The sequence below is a fragment of the Lepisma saccharinum genome, chromosome 2, assembly GCF_977018435.1.
Source record: "Lepisma saccharinum chromosome 2, izLepSacc3.1, whole genome shotgun sequence".
NCBI classification, from domain to species: domain Eukaryota; kingdom Metazoa; phylum Arthropoda; class Insecta; order Zygentoma; family Lepismatidae; genus Lepisma; species Lepisma saccharinum.
Genome location: NC_139230.1, coordinates 168,750,665 through 168,775,961, shown reverse-complemented (window position 1 = coordinate 168,775,961; position 25,297 = coordinate 168,750,665). Strand labels below are relative to the sequence as shown.

At 35.5% G+C, this 25,297-nt stretch overlaps 1 protein-coding gene across 2 annotated transcripts in view; it reads left to right on the top strand.

The window, feature by feature from the left end:
• Positions 1 to 25,297, top strand: part of dop (microtubule-associated serine/threonine (MAST) protein kinase dop) — a 1,057,607-nt gene that overhangs the window by 407,589 nt on the left and 624,721 nt on the right. The window lies entirely within an intron of this gene.

Genomic DNA, 25,297 nt, shown 5'->3' with positions numbered 1-25,297 from the left:
AAAGTTTAATAGGCAATAATTTCGTGAAAACAAAAAATGAAAGTGTTCAGATAATGATGAATGTGACGGGAATCTTCCTGGTTTCAATCGTGTAATGACGATGTTAATACTAAATTAATTCTCCTTTGAAGGTTTGGCCCCCCAAAACCTTGACAGGCATCCATCCAGTGGCACCACTGTTGGTGCCCAGCTGTACGTAGAGAATTTTAATTCAGAATGAGAGTCGTGTAGAGAAATACCTTTGGACCATTTTGTTATGTGGATCACAATATTCGAATGGACGACCAAAAATAATTTATTTGAATTTAATCATGCAACGATATCAGTTTCGGGCCATATTGTTATTGCATTTTCCAGTACAGTAGAACGTCGTTTATCCGCATTAATTGGGACCGAAGATTATGCGGATAACTATTTTTGCGGATTATCAAACATGTGTTTATTTAACAAAGAGCACATACAGTACAGGTTTATTTTATACAGTGCACAGTACTACATACGTATACAGTGCAAGAAAACAAAAGACATGCGAATATGAGAGAACAGTCGTAATATACGTACAGTACGTGCCTAAATTACAGTTCTGCACTTGTACTGTGTTAAAAAACTAAAACACATCTAGATCCAATGTACGTACAATTGAAGAAATTGCTTAAATTTGTTCAAAATTGAATCTTGCTTTTTGTAGTTTGCAGATAACTGACGTTGCGGATAATTGACGTGCGGATAAACGACGTTCTACTGTACTTACATTGGGTAGGTTACCAATATATTTTTGTCTCATTCCAAAATTCCTATTTAAAAAGCCTCCCCGAATGGTATAGTGGTAACTTCGTTGCCTTGTAAGCTAGGAGCCACGGGTTCCATACCTGGTGGAGGCACATAGTTCGGATTCCAGTTTAAACTGTAGGTCCAGTTCCGATTAGTCTATCTGTGCATAAAGTGGATTTAAATCCAAAACTCAAACTCCTGTTTAAAAGAGGTGCAAATGCCTCCCCGACGGCGTAGTTTTAACGTCGTCGCCTTGTAATTACAAGGGATCCTGGGTTCAATAACCCGTGGTAGCATGTAGTGGTTCGGATCCCACTTTAAACTGTAGTTCCGGTCCCGATTAATTTTTCTGTGGATAAAGTGGACTTGGAAACAAACTCAAACAAACAAGGGTTGCTGTGGCGCGTGGATCCACAACAAGTTTAAACCCCTGTGGGGCTTGTGTTGTGCTCTGTCTATGTGTGTTTGTAATCTCACTTACATCAATTAAATCTTATCACGATTCATCCACATCGTCGCGATTAGTCAAAAGTTTCAAAAAAACTACGTAAAAATAACGCACGGCCATGAAAATAGGCGGCTGGGCAGAATTGCGCTGGTGCTATATATGGGAAAAGCAAAGCGAGAGCGGGACAAAAGTCGCTGGTTCCCGCGCACTGTGTGGCAACGTCAACCGGGCTGCGTTGCCTAGTTCGAGCGTCTGACCGACCTCTCTCCGGGGCACTTTTGTGTCATCCCTGACCTTTCGAGCAAATACTGTCAGTTTGCATCACATGGATTACAAAGACCAACTCTTCAACGAGATCATTCATTATCTTAAACCACCGAACACACAGGGTTGTGCTCCGACATGGCAACAGCGCAAACGTCTGCCATCCGCCTAATTTCATGCCGTGCGTTTAGTCACAAACTGAGATTTTCTGTTGTATAATTTTATACTAGACACATGCAAAGATTCTGAACAGTGATTATCCAACATTATAATGTTTGTTATTAACATAATAAACATAAGTAACTGCCTTGTAATCAAGAGGTCCTGGGTTCGATACCCGGTGGAGGCACATAGTGGTTCGGATCCCACTATAAACTGTAGGTCCAGTCCCGATTAGACTTACTGTGCATAAAGTGGACTTAAAACACAAACTCAAACTAAACCAAACCAAACATAAGTAACTTGTGTAAAAGTTGCATTTTTTGTCTTGTGCTTTTTAAGGATCAGACTAAATATCGTGGCAGCCATCTTGGTAGCCATCTCATTAAGGTTCGGCTGGACCTTAGGCCGACGCCAGGGCAGCTTTTTTCGAACTTTCTTCTCCTTTCGTAAAACCGATATGATATTCCAAAATCTGAAAAATTACATCAGATTAGAATTCCTTCTAGAGCATTCACGTGAATCTTCATGTGGTTTTCTTTTGCTGTTGCCTAGATACTGTCAATAGTTTTGTGGCTACGTAGTAAGTCACCCGCATTGTAGTGACTAGCCAAAGTTACCATAAAAGTTACCTAACGAAAGAAAAATTAAAATCCAGAAGATTGGTCGGTTTGGTCCCTGCGCAAGGTTTATTTTTATTATTATTATTTGATTTATTTTATTTTACTTCGCGTTTTGTGCCTCTTGGCTAATTTGCGAAAATGGGGATGAGTGATGAAATTGATGAATGTACATTCACAAACAATCATGCCCGAGCGTAATTCGAACCCGGGACCCTTGGCGTCGCAGCGCGATGTGTTAACCACTTAGCCACAGGATCCGGTCCCTGCGCAAGGACCTCGTTAGTCTACAACAATATAGTTATCGGATTTTTTACGATATATGCCTCCTTTCACCTTATTAATAATAATGTGACTCTTGGATAAAACTGAAGATAGAAACACTACTTCACTATATCAATATTGCCTCTTTTATGTCTTCTCGTTGCTGCTTACAATTTTTTTTTCTCATTTTACAAATTAGTGTTCGCGTCAATATATTACATCTTGAATATTCTAGAACGTAGTACGTACTCGTTAGCTTTAATACCATTACTAGTTGATACTTGTAATATTAACAAAGTTCCAGTTTTTAAAAAACTAATGATTATCAGAACCGTTATAATTTTTCTGGTACAATGCTTTTCTTATAAGTTTTCTAAGAGAATTTTGCCTGTAAAAGTACTACATTTTCTTGTATTTATACTTTGGGATATTGATTGATTTGATTTGGTGATTTAAGTCCAATTTATGCACAGTAAGACTTATCGGGACTGGAATCCGAACCACTATGTGCCTCCACCGGGTATCGAATCCGGGACCCTTTGATTACAAGGCGACGACGCTACCACTGCGCCATCAGGGAGGCATACTTTGGGATATATGCTTACACGTGTGTAGGAACATCATAAAGACGATTCAGGTTCAATTGAGTACCCTCCCGTGTGATCTTGGAAAACTAAACCACGTTTCATCTTTTGGTTTCCACAAAATCCCTTTTGCGGAAGAACGTAATGCATTTTGAGGACCGGGGGAGGGGAGGGGAGGGGAGGGGAGGAGAAAGAGGTTTCCCACAAAAGGATCAATCCGACCATGATCAAAGAAGTCAATAGCCCCATCTAAACGCATGGCCATGAAAATAGCGGCTGGGCAGAATTGCGCTGGTGCCACATATGAAAAAAGCAAAGCAAGATCGGGACAAAAGTCACTGGTTCCCGCGCACTGTGTGGCAACGTCAACCAGGCTGCGATGCCTAGTTCGAGCGTCAAACCGACTTCTCTCTGGGACACTTTTGTGTTACCCCTGACCTTTCGAGCAAATACTGTTAGTTTGTATCACATGGATTACAAAGACAGTAGATAGTAAATATGCCTTCTAGGCCAACCCTGATTTTTTTACCCCTCGACCGCCAAAACCTCAAAAACTCACTTTCTCTCCACGTTCCGCGCCTCATTTATTGCGCTGACGATGTTTCACAGCGAAGAAAAGCAGTGATGAGTGAAATGCACTTTCTCATCCTCTCATCCTTGAAGGATGAATGCACCTTATCGTAATTTTTCCAAGTCCGGGGACCATGTTTATATATCGTGACCTTTGTAAACCTCTCGGGAACGATGTGCCACACACGCACACACACACGCGCCTCTCATTTTTTCTGTATTGTGACGCAAGCAAACAAACAAAATAATAATAATTATTTTTTAGGATTCCTGGCCCCTATAACCCCGCCAGGGTGCTTGGTGCCCAACCAAAAATGTTCTAACGGCTGCGGTTAGATAACCACACCTCTGTAGACTTTCACGTGTTTTTTTTTCTCAAAGGTCCTATGGGACACCTCTGTTTGTCAAAAATTCGAGATATTAGCAATTTAACGCAGGACTTGGAAAATTTTCGGAAAATTTTTGGTTCCATGACGACCTATGTTTATTTTGGTATGGGAGGACAGAGGACACCGAGACTCGACCAACGCACTAAACTCGACCTTTCTACGACTATTCGTTCAAAAGTTAGGAGTGATCAAAGTTTTGGAGAGTGGGTGGGTTAACTTCTTACCTCTTGACCTCAGGACCACCAAAACTTGGTACACGTATTCTACACCTCCAAAATCGACAGGGGGTATCTAACGATACCGGATGGGGGTGTTTTTCGATATATTTTTTCGATAACTCTTACCATTTTCGAGATATTTGCAATTTAAGATTTTTTTAACGCTATATAAAATAACATACCTGAAAATTGTATCGCTATATACTAGATTTTTTGGTTTGTGTGATTTTGGAGAAAGCAATGGCATCCACCACCAGTTTCAATCGAAAAAATGATAAAACTGAATGTGTTACTTGTGGGAAGCTAATCTCAAGGAACAATTTATCGGTACACAGGGCAAGATGTAGCGAAACAGCTTCGAGTTTAAATCGTTCGTTACCTTCTAAGCCTTGTGCTCGATGCGGAAAGATGATCAGCATTGCAAATTTAAGTAAACACCTGAAAATTTGCAAACCATCGACCGAACAAGGAACATTGAAAAGAAAAATCGATGATCCAGGAACCGAAGCTTCTACTTCCAAACAAGTAAAATTATCCGATGAACGAAAACCAATTAGATCTGCATTTAACCGTCATATTCAGGATTTCTCTTTTACTTCGGAACCAGGCTGCGACATTCTTAGTTTCTTGCGTGAAACGAGAACATCCGTGATAAATATTCTAAAAAATAAATTGGAAAATAATTCCATAAAAGTATACGTTGATCTATTTTCCGAATATGAAAAAGTCGATGGTACAACAAGAGTCTTTTATCATCGAACAAAAAACCAGGCTCTTCATTTGGCGGACGTCGATAATTTGGACGAATTTTATTCTGATTTTTCAAATGAGCTGGTTAAGAAACACGACGATTTCGAGGCTAAAGGGTCGGGATGGTCTCTGTGTGGAAGTCCTCACACGTTAACCGTTTACGTGAACCAATTCTCGCCTCTTCGCGCTTCCAGCTACGTTCCTCTTCCACCGAACATTCAACACAAGAGGGCTGTGTTAAATATACAGAACAGTGATAACAAGTGTTTTCTTTGGTGTGTGTTGGCGGAACTTCGCCCGATTCATTGGTCAAATCATCCAGAACGGGTTTATCATTACAAGCAGCATGAACCTGAACTGGAAAATGCAATGGTTGGCATCGAATACCCGGTGACCATTTCTGATATATCAAAATTCGAAACACGAGCACGAGATGCAGAAGGAAAACGCTTAATCATCAACGTGTATTCCTACACGTTGGATAAACATGTCGTGCATCCCGTCAGGATAAGCGATGTCGACGATGACGATGCTCGTGTGATTAATCTTCTTCTTATTTCAAACGACAGTGTTCACCATTACTGTCTTATTCGTTCACTATCACGCTTGGTCAGAAGTCAAACTACCAAGTATGCAAACAACATTGAAGTTTGCCCGAGATGCCTAACCACGTTCAACGATATAAAACAAGTCGATTATCGAAAATACACCGGACGTCAGATTGCTATCGAGAAACTTGCCGAACATAAAATATATTGCGGCAACAACAGACCGGTTCGAATGTTGATGCCCGAAAAGAACGAAGTGGAAGAATTCAAAATGCACAATGCACAACAAATAACTAGCAAGGACAGTGAATCTCTTTGGTTTCCGAAAGCAAACAATGGAGACTGTACACCGCACGGCAGATCATGAATTTCTACCTTCCATGTTATCTAAACTCAACGGCCTGTTGATCAATCAATTTTCGGAACGCTGCTCTTCTTGCTGGAACAGTGACGATTTCGGATTCGCGACGATCGACGTGACGAGGAAACCCAACGACGGAAAATACAGAAACAAAATCAACGACTTTCTAAACGTTGCAACGTTGTGATAATGTGATAATTTGAGACAGTTAAAGTATTTTTTTTATTTTAGTTATAGTTATTTAAGTTTATTTTTTTTTCAATTGCATTGCCTACAATTTTTACTAATTTCTAAACGATAGTGTCCCCAAGGCAACGTGTGGATTCCACAAGACAAAATACATCTTTTATCGTCATGCGGATCTAATGCTACTTTCCTAACTTTGTTTGTTGTAATCACGTGGTCTACACTTTGGATTCTTTGTTCTATACTTAGTATCGTCGATTGTGAGTAAAGGCAATCGATGTAATCGTGGAAGGTGAGTTTGTTCTCCACCGTATTCTTGCACACACCTTTTGCTTTCTTCGTGACGCTACTTTCTGTTCTCATGGCATACATTTTCTAATTTCTCCCACATGAGTTGCGCGTGTTGGTATTCTTCGTCCGTGATTCCTTTCTCTCTGAGTCTGCTGTAAAATTCTCTTGGAAGTGGGAGAGCGTCGTCGTTAAATTTAGAATTATCACTAACGTATTCGTAAGGATAAATCCCTTTACGTCTAACGAGTTCTATGTCTACGTTGGGAAAACTAGCTTTTGTAATTTTGAATTGTTCGTCTAAAAGTTTGCTGGCAAGAGCGTCCAGGCTGGCAGAGAGAAATCTGTATGAATCCAGAAACCTCATCTCGATGGTATTTTTAGTCTCGGGAATCATAACTTTCTTACTTATAGAGATGTATCGTTCTTCGTTTTGAGCAAGAATATCTATTTTTTGAGCGTCGTATCCGAGTTTCCTAATTAAGGGATGAAAATCGTAATTAGAGCCATTGTGAAAGAATATGGGGACGAATTTTGGTTTTTGGATTTTGAGGTTGCATGCATTACAGATTCCGCTTGTGAAGCGACCGTCCGTATGCGAATGGTGAAACACTTTACGATTGTCGTCTGTGAAGTGGTTATCGCACACAGGACACTTGACAGTGTCATAGTAATTTTGAAGTTCGGTAGCAGATAACGGAAGCATCGGATTCGATGTTTGCAGCATGCATCCAATTTTCCCAACCTCCTCGATCATCTTTTCGAAGAAGCGTTCGATTGCATCGGGTCCTCGGTATACGTACGGTTCATCTATTTTATCCTGTCGCACGACAACGTAACCGAAACTGTTTGGTTCGTGAAGCTGGTAAGGTGTGGTGGAAGAAACTTCGGGATCCGGATCGCAGTACGAGAGTGGTTTGAGGAATGCCTCGAAATCAGCAACGATGATGGCGGGATGTTCCAACAATGCCTTGTGCATTTTGAATTCTTCCACTTCGTTCTTTTCGGGCATCAACATTCGAACCGGTCTGTTGTTGCCGCAATATATTTTATGTTCGGCAAGTTTCTCGATAGCAATCTGACGTCCGGTGTATTTTCGATAATCGACTTGTTTTATATCGTTGAACGTGGTTAGGCATCTCGGGCAAACTTCAATGTTGTTTGCATACTTGGTAGTTTGACTTCTGACCAAGCGTGATAGTGAACGAATAAGACAGTAATGGTGAACACTGTCGTTTGAAATAAGAAGAAGATTAATCACACGAGCATCGTCATCGTCGACATCGCTTATCCTGACGGGATGCACGACATGTTTATCCAACGTGTAGGAATACACGTTGATGATTAAGCGTTTTCCTTCTGCATCTCGTGCTCGTGTTTCGAATTTTGATATATCAGAAATGGTCACCGGGTATTCGATGCCAACCATTGCATTTTCCAGTTCAGGTTCATGCTGCTTGTAATGATAAACCCGTTCTGGATGATTTGACCAATGAATCGGGCGAAGTTCCGCCAACACACACCAAAGAAAACACTTGTTATCACTGTTCTGTATATTTAACACAGCCCTCTTGTGTTGAATGTTCGGTGGAAGAGGAACGTAGCTGGAAGCGCGAAGAGGCGAGAATTGGTTCACGTAAACGGTTAACGTGTGAGGACTTCCACACAGAGACCATCCCGACCCTTTAGCCTCGAAATCGTCGTGTTTCTTAACCAGCTCATTTGAAAAATCAGAATAAAATTCGTCCAAATTATCGACGTCCGCCAAATGAAGAGCCTGGTTTTTTGTTCGATGATAAAAGACTCTTGTTGTACCATCGACTTTTTCATATTCGGAAAATAGATCAACGTATACTTTTATGGAATTATTTTCCAATTTATTTTTTAGAATATTTATCACGGATGTTCTCGTTTCACGCAAGAAACTAAGAATGTCGCAGCCTGGTTCCGAAGTAAAAGAGAAATCCTGAATATGACGGTTAAATGCAGATCTAATTGGTTTTCGTTCATCGGATAATTTTACTTGTTTGGAAGTAGAAGCTTCGGTTCCTGGATCATCGATTTTTCTTTTCAATGTTCCTTGTTCGGTCGATGGTTTGCAAATTTTCAGGTGTTTACTTAAATTTGCAATGCTGATCATCTTTCCGCATCGAGCACAAGGCTTAGAAGGTAACGAACGATTTAAACTCGAAGCTGTTTCGCTACATCTTGCCCTGTGTACCGATAAATTGTTCCTTGAGATTAGCTTCCCACAAGTAACACATTCAGTTTTATCATTTTTTCGATTGAAACTGGTGGTGGATGCCATTGCTTTCTCCAAAATCACACAAACCAAAAAATCTAGTATATAGCGATACAATTTTCAGGTATGTTATTTTATATAGCGTTAAAAAAATCTTAAATTGCAAATATCTCGAAAATGGTAAGAGTTATCGAAAAAATATATCGAAAAACACCCCCATCCGGTATCGTTAGATACCCCCTGTCGATTTTGGAGGTGTAGAATACGTGTACCAAGTTTTGGTGGTCCTGAGGTCAAGAGGTAAGAAGTTAACCCACCCACTCTCCAAAACTTTGATCACTCCTAACTTTTGAACGAATAGTCGTAGAAAGGTCGAGTTTAGTGCGTTGGTCGAGTCTCGGTGTCCTCTGTCCTCCCATACCAAAATAAACATAGGTCGTCATGGAACCAAAAATTTTCCGAAAATTTTCCAAGTCCTGCGTTAAATTGCTAATATCTCGAATTTTTGACAAACAGAGGTGTCCCATAGGACCTTTGAGAAAAAAAAACACGTGAAAGTCTACAGAGGTGTGGTTATCTAACCGCAGCCGTTAGAACCTTTTTGGTTGGGCACCAAGCACCCTGGCGGGGTTATAGGGGCCAGGAATCCTAAAAAACAATTATTATTATTTTGTTTGTTTGCTTGCGTCACAATACAGAAATAATGAGAGGCGCGTGTGTGTGTGTGCTTGTGTGGCACATCGTTCCCGAGAGGTTTACAAAGGTCACGATATATAAACATGGTCCCCGGACTTGGAAAAATTACGATAAGGTGCATTCATCCTTCAAGGATGAGAGGATGAGAAAGTGCATTTCACTCATCACTGCTTTTCTTCGCTGTGAAACATCGTCAGCGCAAGTAGAATCAAAAATACTTAAGACCTAACAATGGACCTTTTAATTGACATTAATGGGTTTTTTATTCGTTTTCGAGGGGTGACGCTATTGTTATTTAATCTAGCGCCACGTGTCGTGGGTGGAGGAGGAGATGAGTCACCGATGACTCATGCACACGTGTGAGTTTGAAATTAATGGTTTTCCATTAGTGCACAAAAGACACTATTATGTATTCCGTTTTTGACCTAAGCTAACACTATTGTTGTATTTTATTAATGCGTTTCTGCCGGATATGAGTCACAGATGATTTATACTGACGTTGGAGTTTGGAATTAATGGTTTCTCCATTAAGGTACAAAAGACACTATTATGGAGTTCGTTTTCGGACTATTCTAACACTATTGTTGTATTTTATTAATGCGTTTCTGCCGGATATGAGTCATGGGTGCTTTAGGCACACGTGGGAACTTGGAATTAATGGTTTTTCCATTAATGTACAAAAGACACTTTCGGCCTATTCCGGCCATTTTGGCGTCGGTGGTGAGTCATATTTGGTATAATTAAGGATCCGAATTTACCCGTATTCAATCGGTGCCGACGCGTTCGATCGGAGGTAGAAGATATTATAACACATGTTCGCTTTAAAGGCGAAGAAATTGAACGATGTATCCTATATGAAAACGAAGTATGCGAGCAGAATCCATGTTATTAATATTAACCTGTTACGGAAGAACCTGTTATGTGGTTGCATTCACACCCCCAAACCGCGTGCGTTCATGGACACGGGAGGAGAAGAAAGGTTCTCTATTGTTACGGCCCCCATCGCTGGGTCTTCTTCCGAAGTTGAATGGAAGTCAAGTGTCGCCAAATTTTTACACACGAGTATTGATTTTCTTTGAGGTTCCAATTTTATTTGGTGGAAGTAATCTACGCGGTATTTCTGTCGCCTTTCGTAACATTGCAAAGACTATTTAACCTAAGGCGTAACGAATTTGGCTGAACTAGGAACATTCAGTTCCAGTATCTACAAGTTAAAGTGGTTGGCATCCACTATTTGCCCTTATTTCGGGGTTGCGAACCACAGTCCATTTGATTATTGCCTTATAAACATCAGGATTCACGTAAAATTGACCAGATGTTTTTACTGTTAGAGACAATATTTCGCATTTTTTGTGTATTTTTACTCAGAAAACGCTATTTGAACGATTCAAGCAAGAGTTCGCATGGGAATTTAGACACACAAACTGTGTTTCTTCAACTTTAGCTGAAATTTAGGTTTATTTTTTTACTCTAATATCACAATTTCTTCTATTCAGGCAACATTTTTTATTAAATTTTGGACTCACAAAGACATTTTTCAACTTTTAACTTGCTATTTTAAAAGTTTATTTCCATTTTTTACTCTAATATCACAATTTCATCTATTCTTGCAGAAGTGTTTATTGCAATTTTGACTTGCAAAGATAATTTTTTCAACTTCTTTTATTATTTTTTCTATTTATTGCCTTTTGTATCTTATATTTTTAATTCTTAACTTTGAGTTTTGTTCTTTATTTAAAAAATTTCTCTAATCACTAAGGAAGAAGTACTTTTAAGTAAAACTGTACCCACAAAGTTTATTATTACTATTATTATTAGTATTATTATTATTATTGTTGTTGTTTTTGTTTTGATGTAGTTGTTGAATCTTGTTGTTGTTGTTAGGGTTTATTGACTTCCACTACGCTATTTTTGGTTTGCTTCGTAGGAAAGTTTGTTTATTTTAGAGTTTCCTCGGTATTTTCTTACTGTTAGGGTAGGTAAAGTTTCCTAAATATATGAGTAGGGTTCCATATATTCTTGTTCTTGCATGTTTTTCATATGATGTGATCACCACAACTCTCCAAGTGCTTTTACTGCATGTTTCCATTTTTATTGAGGCTTAGTGATTCCTAGAGCCACTTTATGCATGAGAGAAAGCTTGAAAATTTTGATCTCAGATAGCCGTCAACCTTATGTCAGAGTATTTTCGAGTATATTTTAGTCTTATTATGGCCCACTAGAATATCATGGCTTGCTTATTTTTTAAGTATGTTGTGCAGTTATTGTATTTTTGCTTTTGCTTTCTAGATAAACTGTATGAAATGTTTAATATTTGTACTTTTTTGCACTTATAAGAGGCCAAACTTTTACTGTAACTAAAATTATTATGTCTCTAAGCACTGAAACCCCTTTACCAAGAGTACTATAACTGAATGTTTATTAATATTGTTTCTTTCATCCCTTAAATATAACAATTTAACAATATAATGACAAATCACAGGACAAGTCGATGTTAGCAGATGACTACGTGGCTCTTAAGTCCACCTGCCAAACTTTTCTTACCATGCTATTTACCTTTATAGTCTTTTATTCGGGTACGTTTCAAGTACTATTGACTTTTTGAGTGTTTGATTAATACCAGGGGTTATTTGTATCTGTTATGCTGTATTATTCGAGGCTTCTATTTTTTATTCTACATTCATTATATGTCCCTGAGAACTAAATTCCACTGACTGAAGCTTAAAGCTTAGGCTCTACAGCATGTTGAATGGTTAAGCACTGGTCAATATGAATTTTACAGAGGCTAGTAGGAGGCATAGGAACACACGCCAGAGCCTTATTAGCGTGCAAGAAGCACTTTCAGGGAGTACTACGAGGAAACGAAGTTGATTTTTTGAGGGCTTTACCAGTTACACAGCCAATATTTGCTATTTCAAGTAACTACATGTACCAGAACATTTTACAGCCCAACACTAACTAGACTTCAATTTATACTTTATTAGGTGCTAAATGTAGCAAGAACACTGATTGTACATACTTTTGAGAATCCAACTATTTCAGGATTTTTTCTATGTAAGCATATTTTTATTGATTACTAACTTTAACAGACCAATCAGGAAGACGCCAAAATTCACTAAACTTAGTACTATAGTGTATGTGATTGCATGAAAAGTAGAAATTATAACATCCACAAGATTTCGCTTTTTTTTGCTTTTGTGACTAATCGTGACGCTGAGGATGAATGGATGGCCAAAAATCTTAAGGACTGGATGTATTTTACCACTACAGACGCCTATGTAGAAACACTAGAGTACTGTTAGCTTTCAAAATTGAGGTTATACTGTACTGTTTTTTAAATATTTCGTATTTGGCACGTTACAGTTATATCCATTTCAGGACAAATATTGCTAAAACTCTCAAATTTACTGGTACAAGTTGATATTTCTGCTATCAGAGGAATTAACAACCCTATTTTACAAACAAATGGTATTGTTTACACTTTATTTACTTCAATCTGAGACTAATGTTTTACAGTAATTGAATCATTCAGCCCTAGTCAATATTTTACTGCATCAGAAAGTTTGTTATTAATCTAATAAGTATGCTATTTTGTGATATTCTAATGCAAACGTTGTTTAATTCACTGGTTATAATGCAAACTTTTGCACAAATTCGATATATTCACTACCTTCAAACCAAACAATTGTACTTATTTAGCGCATTTCATTTATATTTCTTGTAATTAACTTATGTTTCTTATAATTAACAAACTAAACTAATTACTTTGGCATGTTAAAAACCTTATTTTTTACTATTTCCTATTCTATCAGGTTCTATATTGCTGTTTTTATCAATTATGTAACACCACACTCTGGTAAATGCACATATATTCTCTTTTATACACACGCACGCCACACACACACACACACACACACACACACACACACACACACATTTACACACTTATACGAACATACATCTGACGTTTTTCAATATTTTGCTATGAAGTTTGCATCCACGCTATTCAAACAAGGGCAGGCAATGTAGTATTTATGAGTATTAGTAATCCCAAAGTGGTGTTTTTGGTGTCCAAGTTCAGATGAGAGGCTGTTATGTGCCTTTTGCAGGGGATTGCATGTGAAGTGTATGCATATTGAGCATTATTGAGTGTGTAGGCTTCCAAGTTTTGCTGTTATTTTCCTATAATTCTGTGAGACTGTAGAGAGTTCTCCCTTTTCAACCAGTTTTCTTTCATTGATTGGATACTTTTTGGGAACTTAGCAGTTTTTTATGTTATGAAGCAGATTGTTGTAGAATATTTTGCATGGTCTTTTGTGATATTGAGTGCCTGCTGTAACGGAAGTAAGTATCTTTCCTTCTTGTGTTGATGTTCTCGTGTAGGTTTCCTATTTTCGGTCAAGTTGCAGTAGGGAACTTAGCAGTTTTTATATTATGAAGCAGATTGTTGTAGAATATTTTGCATGGTCTTTTGTGATATTGAGTGGGTGCTGTAATGGTAGTAAGTATCTTTCCTTTTTGTGTTGATGTTCTTGTGTAGGTTTCCTATTTTCTGTCAAGTTGCAGTACTTAGAATAATCGCTATTGTCTTATTGATCTACGAAGCTCCTTTGAATAATCATTTGCATGTGACCCTATACTCCACGCTGTACTTTGTTCTGGGAGCTATCTTTTGAAGCCTTGGCATTCTGCTAGTACAGTATTATTATCGTAGAGGTAAATTAGTTCGTGAAAATATGTATTTTTCTGATTAACTATAGTCGCTTAGTAGTTCTAGCAGGTATAAGTAGTTACTGCTGATGTTGTTAATTTTCTATTCGCAGGGGCTATGTATGATGTAGCGTATTTGTGTTGGCTGTCCCTTTTATTCCTATGTTGTTGAGTTTCTCCATAAGCATGTCCTGTTTTACTCTATTCTATGCCTTGTTGCTGCTAGATATCTGAGGTATGTTGCTGGTTCATATCTGAGGTAGCTTGTTTGACTATCTATTATTTTTGCTATGGCTGTGGCTATTGATGTCCCTTTCTGAATTCCATGTTGGTTTCTGTTTATCCTTGTTGCTGCTTGTTATCTGAGTTAGGTTGTTTGACTTCAGGACTATCCTTTTTTAACTTTATTGTTGATTGTTGATTGACACAAAACAAATAGATTCAGTAAACAAATAAAAACAAATAAGGAAATAAACAAAACAGCAATCAACAATAAAGTTAAAAAAGGATAGTCCTGAAGTCAAACAACCTAACTCAGATAACAAGCAGCAACAAGGATAAACAGAAACCAACATGGAATTCAGAAAGGGACATCAATAGCCACAGCCATAGCAAAAATAATAGATAGTCAAACAAGCTACCTCAGATATGAACCAGCAACATACCTCAGATATCTAGCAGCAACAAGGCATAGAATAGAGTAAAACAGGACATGCTTATGGAGAAACTCAACAACATAGGAATAAAAGGGACAGCCAACACAAATACGCTACATCATACATAGCCCCTGCGAATAGAAAATTAACAACATCAGCAGTAACTACTTATACCTGCTAGAACTACTAAGCGACTATAGTTAATCAGAAAAATACATATTTTCACGAACTAATTTACCTCTACGATAATAATACTGTACTAGCAGAATGCCAAGGCTTCAAAAGATAGCTCCCAGAACAAAGTACAGCGTGGAGTATAGGGTCACATGCAAATGATTATTCAAAGGAGCTTCGTAGATCAATAAGACAGTAGCGATTATTCTAAGTACTGCAACTTGACAGAAAATAGGAAACCTACACAAGAACATCAACACAAAAAGGAAAGATACTTACTACCATTACAGCACCCACTCAATATCACAAAAGACCATGCAAAATATTCTACAACAATCTGCTTCATAATATAAAAACTGCTAAGTTCCCTACTGCAACTTGACCGAAAATAGGAAACCTACACGAGAACATCAACACAAGAAGGAAAGATACTTACTTCCGTTACAGCAGGCACTCAATATCACAAAAGACCATGCAAAATATTCTACAACAATCTGCTTCATAACATAAAAAACTGCTAAGTTCCCAAAAAGTATCCAATCAATGAAAGAAAACTGGTTGAAAAGGGAGAACTCTCTACAGTCTCACAGAATTATAGGAAAATAACAGCAAAACTTGGAAGCCTACACACTCAATAATGCTCAATATGCATACACTTCACATGCAATCCCCTGCAAAAGGCACATAACAGCCTCTCATCTGAACTTGGACACCAAAAACACCACTTTGGGATTACTAATACTCATAAATACTACATTGCCTGCCCTTGTTTGAATAGCGTGGATGCAAACTTCATAGCAAAATATTGAAAAACGTCAGATGTATGTTCGTATAAGTGTGTAAATGTGTGTGTGTGTGTGTGTGTGTGTGTGTGTGTGTGTGTGGCGTGCGTGTGTATAAAAGAGAATATATGTGCATTTACCAGAGTGTGGTGTTACATAATTGATAAAAACAGCAATATAGAACCTGATAGAATAGGAAATAGTAAAAAATAAGGTTTTTAACATGCCAAAGTAATTAGTTTAGTTTGTTAATTATAAGAAACATAAGTTAATTACAAGAAATATAAATGAAATGCGCTAAATAAGTACAATTGTTTGGTTTGAAGGTAGTGAATATATCGAATTTGTGCAAAAGTTTGCATTATAACCAGTGAATTAAACAACGTTTGCATTAGAATATCACAAAATAGCATACTTATTAGATTAATAACAAACTTTCTGATGCAGTAAAATATTGACTAGGGCTGAATGATTCAATTACTGTAAAACATTAGTCTCAGATTGAAGTAAATAAAGTGTAAACAATACCATTTGTTTGTAAAATAGGGTTGTTAATTCCTCTGATAGCAGAAATATCAACTTGTACCAGTAAATTTGAGAGTTTTAGCAATATTTGTCCTGAAATGGATATAACTGTAACGTGCCAAATACGAAATATTTAAAAAACAGTACAGTATAACCTCAATTTTGAAAGCTAACAGTACTCTAGTGTTTCTACATAGGCGTCTGTAGTGGTAAAATACATCCAGTCCTTAAGATTTTTGGCCATCCATTCATCCTCAGCGTCACGATTAGTCACAAAAGCAAAAAAAAGCGAAATCTTGTGGATGTTATAATTTCTACTTTTCATGCAATCACATACACTATAGTACTAAGTTTAGTGAATTTTGGCGTCTTCCTGATTGGTCTGTTAAAGTTAGTAATCAATAAAAATATGCTTACATAGAAAAAATCCTGAAATAGTTGGATTCTCAAAAGTATGTACAATCAGTGTTCTTGCTACATTTAGCACCTAATAAAGTATAAATTGAAGTCTAGTTAGTGTTGGGCTGTAAAATGTTCTGGTACATGTAGTTACTTGAAATAGCAAATATTGGCTGTGTAACTGGTAAAGCCCTCAAAAAATCAACTTCGTTTCCTCGTAGTACTCCCTGAAAGTGCTTCTTGCACGCTAATAAGGCTCTGGCGTGTGTTCCTATGCCTCCTACTAGCCTCTGTAAAATTCATATTGACCAGTGCTTAACCATTCAACATGCTGTAGAGCCTAAGCTTTAAGCTTCAGTCAGTGGAATTTAGTTCTCAGGGACATATAATGAATGTAGAATAAAAAATAGAAGCCTCGAATAATACAGCATAACAGATACAAATAACCCCTGGTATTAATCAAACACTCAAAAAGTCAATAGTACTTGAAACGTACCCGAATAAAAGACTATAAAGGTAAATAGCATGGTAAGAAAAGTTTGGCAGGTGGACTTAAGAGCCACGTAGTCATCTGCTAACATCGACTTGTCCTGTGATTTGTCATTATATTGTTAAATTGTTATATTTAAGGGATGAAAGAAACAATATTAATAAACATTCAGTTATAGTACTCTTGGTAAAGGGGTTTCAGTGCTTAGAGACATAATAATTTTAGTTACAGTAAAAGTTTGGCCTCTTATAAGTGCAAAAAAGTACAAATATTAAACATTTCATACAGTTTATCTAGAAAGCAAAAGCAAAAATACAATAACTGCACAACATACTTAAAAAATAAGCAAGCCATGATATTCTAGTGGGCCATAATAAGACTAAAATATACTCGAAAATACTCTGACATAAGGTTGACGGCTATCTGAGATCAAAATTTTCAAGCTTTCTCTCATGCATAAAGTGGCTCTAGGAATCACTAAGCCTCAATAAAAATGGAAACATGCAGTAAAAGTAGTATCTGAATGAGCCAGTGGATGTTTGTGCCCTCGGGCGTTTAATATTCGCAATTCATTTGCACGTACTTATAACTAATTTGCACGGGTTTTAATTAATTTGCAGGTACTTAGAATTCATTAGCAAGTACTTAGAATACTTTACATTTATGTATTTGCATGTTTAGAACTTTTTATGAATATATAATTATTTATTTTATGAAAAATATATATATAGAAGGTAATTAGAGGTACTAAACGCTATGCATATGGTTTTATATTCATTACTGCAAAGTATGTAACGTATGAAACTATAATAATTAATGTTTATAGTATTGAAAATAAGTTTTCTATGGTTTATGAACCGCTATGAACGGTGGTAATGGGTGTAGGTACAGGTCCAATTACGATTGGGGACGGTCCCGGTACTCGAACCCACGATATGTAATATTATTAATTAGTACTATGTAATAATTGCATTATATTATGAAACACGGCGGTGCAACACGCTAGACAGAATACTGTCTCAGAATTTCGACTCCGCTCTGATGCCAGACAGAGAGAATGAATTAATATTCAGCGCAGGTAGACGAGAAAGGAATTTTGGGGAAGCGCGTTCAAGGTCAAATGACGTCACAACGTCAGAACAAAGAAGGAATCTGAATCACCAATCAGAGAACGCGTCGGTAGATTTTCAGAACCGGTTTTTTCAAGGTTAACCAGTACGCAATAACAGGGGAAAGCTATGCAATACTGTAGGGCAGGGAGGGATTCAACCAGACAACAAAGGATGTCTGGAAATACGCAGCAAGGGTCAAATCTCTGAAGCTATGCGGTTTCCGCCGCCAATTAATATTCCGCTCAGGTTTGCCTTCAAGGCACAGGACGCTTTAGCGCAGGTTTTTTTTATCTGTACTATGAAGAAGGGAGAGCTATTAGGGACGGGGCCTACAGTTTTCACCATTTTCTTTTATCACGGGGTAACGAACCTAGGACCCTTTGATTATTGATTTAGGTAGTAAATGTATGTTACTGTGTGCTATTTAACTTAATTTTGAGTTTATTTTTTACCAAACTTTGACTTTATGTCAAACATTTTCACAGCTTATCCTTATTTTTACAAAAATAACACTATTTGTACTATTCAGGCAACATTTTTTATTAAATGTTGGACTCGCAAAGAGATTTTTTCAACTTTTAACTTATTATTTTACAATTTTATGTTAATTTTTTACCAAAATAACACTATTTGTACTATTCAGGCAACATTTTTTCATTAAATTTTGGATTCACAAAGACATTTTTTTCAACTTTTAACTTATTATTTTACAACTTTATGTTAATTTTTTACCAAAATAACACTATTTATACTATTCAGGCAACATTTTTTCATTAATTTTGGATTCACAAAGACATTTTTATACGTTTAACTTATTATTTTACAACTTTATATTAATTTTTTACCAAAATAACACTATTTGTACTAATCAGGCAACATTTTTTATTAAATTTTGGACTCACAAAGACATTTTTTCAACTTTTAACTTATTATTTTACAACTTTAAGTTAATTTTTTACCAAAATAACACTATTTGTACTATTCAAGCAACATTTTTTATTAAATTTTGGACTCACAGACATTTTTTTTCTACGTTTAACTTATTATTTTACAACTTTATATTAATTTTTTACCAAAATAACACTATTTGTACTATTCAAGCAACATTTTTTATTAAATTTTGGACTCACAGACATTTTTTTCTACGTTTAACTTATTATTTTACAACTTTATATTAATTTTTTACCAAAATAACACTATTTGTACTAATCAGGCAACATTTTTTATTAAATTTTGGACTCACAAAGACATTTTTTTCTACGTTTAACTTATTATTTTACAACTTTATATTAATTTTTTACCAAAATAACACTATTTGTACTAATCAGGCAACATTTTTTATTAAATTTTGTATTTACAAAGAGATTTTTTCAACTTTTAATTTATTATTTACAAGTTTAGGCTTATTTTTTATCAAAATAACACAATTCTATCTGTTCAGGAAAGATTTTTAGTTACATTTTCGACACACAAAGTGTGTGTTCTCAACTTTTATTTGTTTATTTTACAAGTTTAGCCTAATATTTACTCAAATGACACTATTTATATTATTCAGGCACCATTTTTATTACATTTTGGACTCTCAAAGACACACACACACACACAGAGAGAGAGAGAGAGAGAGAGAGAGAGAGAGAGAGAGAGAGATTTTTTCCTAGTTTACAGGATTATTTTCTAGTTTACTCAAATAACACAATTTAGATGTGTTTTGAATTATATTTTGGATGCAAAAGTATGTTTTGACAAGTTCTACCCTTTTATTTTACAAGTTTAGGCTTATTATTACTCAAATAACACAATTTAATCCAGTCAGGAAGGATTTGTTATTATATTTTGGATGCACAAAGAGAGGTTTTCAACTTTTTTATTGATTTTTTGCAGGGTATGTATTAATTTTTATTTATTTTGTTTTGTATCATATATACATTTACAAATTTTTAACTTAGAGTTTAGTATTTATTTAATTTTTTTCAAAAACACTAGAAAAAAAGTACTTTTAGCTAAAATGTAAGCCACAGAATATATTATTATTATTATTATTATTATTAGGGTTTACTGATTTCCACTATGCTATTTTTGGTTCTGTATTTCTATATGTATTTATTTAGGGCAGGTTACGCCTGCCACGTAGGAAAGTTTGTTTATTTTAGAGTTTGCTGAGTATTTTGTTACTGCTATACTAGGTAAAAGTTTTCTAAATATACCAGATAGAGCTCTATATACTTTTGTTTTTGCTATTTTGGAGATGATGCGATCAGCACCACTCTCCATCTGCTTTTTATTTTATGTACCCAATATTATTTTGAGGCTTAGTGAATTCTAGAGCCTATTTATGCAGGAGAGAGGGCTTGAAAATTTTGATCTCAGACAACCCACAACTATTTGTCAGAGTATTTTAAAGGATATTTTATACTTATGTGCCACTAGAATATCAAAGCTTGCTTAATTTTTATGTCTGTAACGCATTTATTGTATTTCTAGCTAAGGTTTACTGGATAAAGTACACGAAATGTTTATCATTTCGACTATTTACTTTTATACGAGGCCAAATTTTTTAGTGTAACGAAAATTATTGTGTGTCTATAAAGACTGAAATCCCTTTACCGATGGGTCCATATTTGGACGCTTACTAATATTGTTTTTTCCCCTTACATATAACAATTTAACAATATAATTACAATACGAAGTTAACAGATGGCTTAGGGGCCTAGGTCCACTTTCCAAACTATTTTACTATTCTAGAAGAATTATTTAGCTTTATAGCCTTTTTCAAGGTATTTTTGAAGTATTACTGGCTTCTTTGGGTGCATCAACACTTGGGTTATTTCTATTTGGTTTATTATACGAGGCTACAATCACTATCTGAACACTGAAATCCTCAGATTGAAACTTAAAGCTTAGGCTGTAACTAGGGACTTAGTATGTATATCGACAATTTATAGGACAACACGAACCTTACAAAGGATTATAGGTGATGTAGGCCCACACGCTAGAGCTTTGTTAATCTGCAAGAAGCAGTTGCAACTAATGCTACGAGGATATAATGTTAATTTTTCATTGTTTCACAAGGAGGCTATTTTTACACAACCAATATTTGCTTTTTCAAGTAACTACATGAACCAGAAGCACACATGCCAACACTAACTAGATTTTGATTTATACTATCTCAGGTGCTAAATGTATCAAGAACACTGATTGTACATATTTTTGAGAATCCAACTATATCAGGATTTTTCTATGTAAGTATATTTTTATTGACTGGCTTATTTAACAGATCAAACAGAAAGACGGCAAAATTCACTAATTGTAGGTGATTGCATGAAAATAACTAGATCAAGGGGTGACCAACAGTGAGCTGAATGTATATATAGAGGGTTGCGCTCTATTATTCTCACCTTCGCTGGATTGGCGAAGGAACGCACTTGTGGGCGGTAGAACCTGAACGGGCTCCACCATGGCATCGGAGACTCGAAGCAGATGTTTTGGAGGATGAACCCAAGTAGGGTCATAGGCGCTACGACCAATTTGGTCATTGCTTTTTATATGAGGAACCAATTTGGCCCACTCCCAAAATTAACTTAGATTGCTTATAACTTATGAAATTTGAAGTCTGCACAAGATCCGATGACAAAATCTAAAATTGTAACAACCCTGCCAGGGACTTGAACCCTGGACTGATAGGTTAAAAGCCTAGCGCTATACAAACTAAGCTACCTGCATTTTTAAAAAGTTAGTTATGTTAAGAAATATATTGAAACACCTGAGAACACTTTTGGTCTGGTTCGACAGAGAAGGAGACAACATTTCCAAATTTTTACAGACTGGGTGTATTTTTCCACTATAGAGGCCTTCACTATATGTAATTCGAAACGCTAAAGTTCAGCTAGCTTCCAAAATTGAGGTAAAGATTGTGTTTGGCGAGATTAACAAGTTACAATTATATCCAGTTACGGACAAATAAAGCTAAAAGTCTCAGATTTGCTGTACTAGCCAAGTTTTAGTAACATTTTCTTCACTTTAGTACAAATATCAAAGAAATAGGTATATTTTATTTATAATTTGACAAAATGTACTAGTATTTAATTCACAAAGTTAGGTAAAAAACAGTAGTTTTTAAAAATATTGTTACTGCCTTCAAATTTTATGTTATTTAGCCACTAACAACTGGTTTACACTGCTTGGCATTCTTTAAATAGGAAAAGAAGGAATTATTTGTTTAGTATTTTTACTACTTTATATTTATTTAAGAAAACAATTCTACACTTTAACTTAATTTTAACAAATTGTTACTAATTTATATATCAAAGTTATGTTATTTAGAGTGCATAAAGGCGTATAAAGTTAATATTTGTACTTATCAGTTCAACTAACAATTATATTTTACACACAAAAGATACAGTTAAATTACTTGAATCAGAGAATAATATTTTACAGTAATTGATTCATTCAGCACTAGTCAGTACTTTTATGCATCAGAAAGTTTTCTTAATTTTCTTGTACGCATGCTATTTTGGGCTATTCTTAAAATGTATTTCTAGGGCAAACTGGTTTAATTTTCTGCTTATAATGCAAAGTTGACAGTTTTCGCACAATGCGTTGTACATTTGTTATATTCTCTACGTACAATCCAAATATTATGCTTATTTAATGTCTCTACCCTTCTTAAACCCGAAGTTTCATGGCTGCAGCAACACATGCCTTTCATCTGTCCATGTCCTGAGCAAGATCTATATACTCCTTTCCTTCCTCACCAATTTCCTTTAGGTCCATCTCTACATTATACCTTCATCTTTGTTTTGGTCTTTCTATTGGTCTTTTACCATCAGGTTTCCCAACAAGAATCCTGTATACACTTCTTTCCTCTCCCATTCGTACCACATGATCTACACACCTAAGTCTTCTTGATTTAATCATTCTAATAATATCTGGACATGAATACAAATTATGTACTTCTAAATTATGTAACCTTCTCCACTCATTTGTCTCCTCATCTGTTTTAGGCCCAAATATTTTCCTAAGGATTTTATTTTCAAATACTCTCAATTTATGTTACTTTTTCAATGTAAGGGACCAGGTTTATTTAACTTTTATTTTTTGTAATTAACAAAAATTAAAAGCTTATACTGTAGTTATTATATCTCTTTCTATCAGCTTATTTTGAAATTAATATTATTAGTTATAGTCTTTGATTTATAACTATATTGCTTTTTTATCAATTTATCTAAGAGTACACGCAGACAAACACATGTGTACACACTTTTATGTAAATAGATATGCCTTTTTTCAATATTTTAGTATAAAAATTGCACTTTAGCTATTTAAGCAAGGGTAGGAAAGGTAGAATTTCTGAGAATTTGTTGCAGGATTTTGTTGTCCAAGTATAGATGAGAACTGAGCTGGGAGACTGTTTTGAACCTTTTCATGATAGTTTGCATGTGAACTGTATGCAAATTGAGCACTATTGACTGTGCATGCTTCTAAGTTTTGCTGTTATTTTACATCAAGTCTGTGAGACTGTAGTCAGTTTTCCCATTTCAAGTAGTTTTTATTGATTGTATTTGTATATGTTTTGGGGACTTAGCAGTTTTATGTTATGAGGCAGTTTGTTGTAGAATATTTTTACCGGATTGTTTTGAGATATTGAGTGTCTGCTGTTTTACTTGTAATTATTTTCCTTCTTGTGTTGTGTATTTGACTATATTTTGTCCAAGTTCGTATTATTTAGAATAATTGTTATTGACTTGTAGATGTAGGGAGTAATAATCCTTTGCAAGATGCCCTATACTTTAGTCTGAACATTATTCTTAGTGTTCACTTTTGAAGCCTTAGTATTCTGGTAGTATTATTAATGTAGAGGTAAATTAGGCTGAAACGTAGGCATTTTTTCTGATAAATTATACTCACTTAGTTGTTTCAGCAGGTAGAAGTTGCATGATGGTTTACTGCTGATGATGTTAATTTGCTCTTCTTATGTACTACGTATGATGTAGCTTACTTGAGTAACTGGAATTTTCTACTGAAAAAGGATTGCTTGTCTATTTTATTCCTATGTTGTTGAGTTTGTCCATAAGCAAGCCATGTTTTTACTCTATTCTATGCCTTGGAAGAATCTAGTTATATTGTGTTTGCAGTTTTATGCTTCTCTAAGGTTTCAGCTATGTAGTTTTTAAACTGTGCTATGGCTTAACTATTGATTTCTTTTTCTGGATGCCATGTTGCTTCTGTGTATTCCTTTTGCTGCTTGAATTTGACTTAGGTTGTTTGCTTTATATGTTCAGTATTTTTTATTTTTTTAATATTCTTTTACATAAAAAATCAAAGTACATTGTTAAAGTCAAAGTGTGTTAAAATTCAATTTTTCAAAGTTAAAATTTTAAAAATACAATTTTCTAAAATCAAAAGTTATAATAGTATATTTTTGTTAGCAGAAGTTTTTATACTAGGGCAAATTATTTTGTTGTTAATGTAAAATTTGTTAGTTAATGTAAAATTAAAGTAATTAAACATCAATTTTTCAAAGTTAAAGCTTTAAAAATACAATTTTCTAAAATTAAAAGTTCTAATAGTACATTTTTGTTAGTAGAGGTTTTTTTTTACTAGAGGAAATTATTTTGTTGTTAAAGTAAAATATGTTAGTTAATGTAAAATTAAAATAATTAAAATTTAAAAAAAATAAAATATACTGAACATATAAAGATCTAAGAAAAAAAGCAAACAACCTAAGTCAAATTCAAGCAGCAAAAGGAATACACAGAAGCAACATGGCATCCAGAAAAAGAAATCAATAGTTAAGCCATAGCACAGTTTAAAAACTACATAGCTGAAACCTTAGAGAAGCATAAAACTGCAAACACAATATAACTAGATTCTTCCAAGGCATAGAATAGAGTAAAAACATGGCTTGCTTATGGACAAACTCAACAACATAGGAATAAAATAGACAAGCAATCCTTTTTCAGTAGAAAATTCCAGTTACTCAAGTAAGCTACATCATACGTAGTACATAAGAAGAGCAAATTAACATCATCAGCAGTAAACCATCATGCAACTTCTACCTGCTGAAACAACTAAGTGAGTATAATTTATCAGAA